The sequence below is a fragment of the Papilio machaon genome, chromosome 9 (genome assembly GCF_912999745.1).
Source record: "Papilio machaon chromosome 9, ilPapMach1.1, whole genome shotgun sequence".
Taxonomy (NCBI): Eukaryota; Metazoa; Arthropoda; class Insecta; order Lepidoptera; family Papilionidae; genus Papilio; species Papilio machaon.
In genome coordinates, this window is record NC_059994.1 from 6,037,574 (window position 1) to 6,041,098 (window position 3,525).

Consider the following 3,525-nt stretch of genomic DNA (forward strand, 5'->3'; position numbering starts at 1 on the left):
AAAAAATAATTGTTAAACTGTGAATAAAATTTATTTTACAGAAAACTTATGAGGCGAGTGTAAATCAATTCAAATCAAATTCTAGAATGGTGTTATTTTTAGCCGACTTCAAAAAGAAGGAGGTTATCAATTCGTCTGTATTTTTTTTTTTTTTTATGTGTGTTACCGCGATACTCCGCCCCTGGTGGTCCGATTTTGATGAAAAATATTTTAATCGAAAGGAAGTGCTTGCAGGTGGGTCCCATTTTTTTGTTTTTTTTTTTAAATAACTAGAAGACTAGTAGATTTTGAATATAGCTTCAAAATTTGTTGCGAAGATTAGGGACATTTTTGCTTTCAGCGCTTACGTAGGCTAAACTATAGGACCTACATAAAAATGATGTATGGCGAATTGTAGCTCTTTAAATGTGCTAAATAAAAGTCAGCGATAGCATATATCTATCTTTTATAGTTTTCTCACAATAACCATTTTTTTCTTCAGAAACATCAATTAAATTCATGCCCTATTTCCGACGCTATTATTCGAGTTCAGTATTAACCCTTATGTAAATAAACATGTTCATTATCAAGAGAATTTAATGTAGATTATATTTGCAATTGAAACTATATCATTCTGTCTAATAGTTTAGGAGATATCGTAAGAATAAAATTACGCGGAAACGAAAAATGCTACATGAAAAGCACAATTTTGCTTTCTGGACTTACGTAGGTCAAACTATATGACTTACATAAAAATGATGTCTGGAGTAATTATAGATCCTTAAATTTGCTAAATAAAAGTCTTCGGTGGCATATATCTATCATCTATGGATGTCTCACAAAAACCATGTTATTGTGAACAAACTTCGATTAAAATGGACACGAAAAACAGCGCCGTAAGCTTACGGGACTATTATATTATATTCGATATGAATCCTTATCCAAATAAATATGTTTTATGGCAAGAGTATTAAATGCAGATTACATTAGCCTTTAAACTATGTAATTCTGATCAATAGTTTGGGAGATATTAAATAATTAAAAACTACGCGCATTCGAAAAATGCTAGTGCGGCGCGCGGCTGGACCAAATTAAAGGTACGCTACGATGTATTAGTTCGGTAATTTTCAATTTGTATACCGATTTTGATAATTATTTCATTGTTTAAAGGATAAGTGGTTATCTGCTGCATTCTAAATTAGTTTTTGAATTGAAATACACACATATCAAATAGGAAAGTCCTTTTCTTTATTTGTCTTATTTATGTCTTTATACGTATTAACGAAATTTGTAATTGAACTTCAAATTCACTAAAAATTGTGAAATAAAACAAAAATTTTAAGAAAAAAAAATAGCCGACTTCAAAAAAAACAATCTCAAACAAAATGCACTGAAAAGTAACCTAAAAAAACCAATTTCAAACAAAATACACTCAAAAGTAACATAAAAAAACAATTTCAAACAAAATGCACTCAAAAGTAACCTAAAAAAAACCAATTCAAACAAAATGCATTCAAAAGTAACATAAAAAAACAATTTCAAACAAAATTCACTAAAAAGAAACAAAATAATGTCATGAAAACTCTCTAAACTCTAGTAGTTAGTAGTAGGGGCTCAGTTTTCCGCAACTCCACGACAAGCGCGTATTTTGCGTGTCTCTAAACTGTAAAGAAAGTTCTCTTCTTTCTTGTAACATGTCTATATTGTATAATTATTGTTATTTTGGAGTCGGTTTCGGCCTAAGTAGGGACATAAACGTAAGTATGTCTAATACATCTCAAATATAAAATGTCATCTATTTACTTCGGCCGACACCGACTGCGAAATAACAATAATTATACAATATAGACATGTTACAAGAAAGAAGAGAACTTTCTTTACAGTTTAGAGACACGCAAAATACGCGCTTGTCGTGGAGTTGCGGAAAACTGAGCCCCTACTACTAACTACTAGAGTTTAGAGAGTTTTCATGACATTATTTTGTTTCTTTTTAGTGAATTTTGTTTGAAATTGTTTTTTTATGTTACTTTTGAATGCATTTTGTTTGAATTGGTTTTTTTTAGGTTACTTTTGAGTGCATTTTGTTTGAAATTGTTTTTTTATGTTACTTTTGAGTGTATTTTGTTTGAAATTGGTTTTTTTAGGTTACTTTTCAGTGCATTTTGTATGTAAAACTTTCTTTCTATTAAGAACACTGCAATTTTACAATCTCTTGAAAATGTCCCTTTTTTGAATGAAAGCAATGGAACCCAGCAAATGTACCAAATATATTTAGTACCGACATATTTACTTGTCATAAGAGCCATAAGTCTTAAGTTACGCTGCCTAGGTATTATTTAATGAACAATTGCAAACCCGGAATATATTTAGACTCCCAATACCAGCTATCTTTCCTATCTGAATTCAGGAAAAATATGTTCCCTGTTAGACTATTACAACAGCACGCCTTAGATACAGCGTGTGGAAAATCTTATAAGAACTAAGCTTCTCATTAATGTATTAGATATACAGCTAAGCTAACAAACATTGGTATAGTAAAAATCATGTTATGGAGCTTAAGCCCTCATTGCCACGGGCGCTTCTTTGTCCTGCGTTTAAAAAGCGTTCAAATAGAACAAATGCATTTCCATGTATCTGTTCATACAACAGCGCTTTCAAAACGAGATGTTTTTATCGCGTATTGTTGAATTTTGAGCGCTGGACAAACGGAACAACAGTAATTTTAAAGCGTTTGTCGCTCGATAGCCGTCAACACTAAGTTTTTACGCGGCGTTGAAAAAAAGCGCTCCTGCGATTGAAGATTATGTATACAGCAATGTAGTGATGATTTAATAAAAAAAATACATTAAGAAAATTAGTAATAATTTTATTAATAAAAACAATCCCATAAGAATTAAATCTCAACAAAATTCAAATCAGAAAAACACCAACACTAAATCATATTCTTTACCCTCAGACCAATTAAATACCCATAAACGATTTTCAAATAAACAAATTCCATCCTTATCACATTTAGTACAAAGGAAGAAGACAGCTGCCTGCACCCTTGTGTCATAAATTTTCTGGAAGTCAGGGAAGACATCGGTTATGTTTCGGAGCATGTGCGTGTTTTGTGAGGTCGAGATTATTAAGTCCTAATAAATTTTATGACCCTCGAGAAGCCAAGGTGTCACCAGGGGCTTACAATAGTTATCTACCTTATATTCAGTCCTTAGCAACTAAAATATAGTATTCAAACAATGATTTATTATTATTATCTTATTCCTTTATTAAAATTGTTTATACATAGTATGCTCTACGAAAAATTAAGCTTAAATAAACAAACAATAATAGTGTAAAATATATTAAAAAATTCACCACCGACTGCGAAAGGAACGTTCTCACAATGCACGCGGTTTCCAAAATTGTATATAGGGCCTTTAATCCAAATTATACCTAAATCCTCATTAATATTATTATTGCCTTTTCTAATATTATCTTTGTCACTAAATTCCTAGTGTTTCATTGGATCACTGAAAATGGATTTACACGTAGTCGCAGTATATG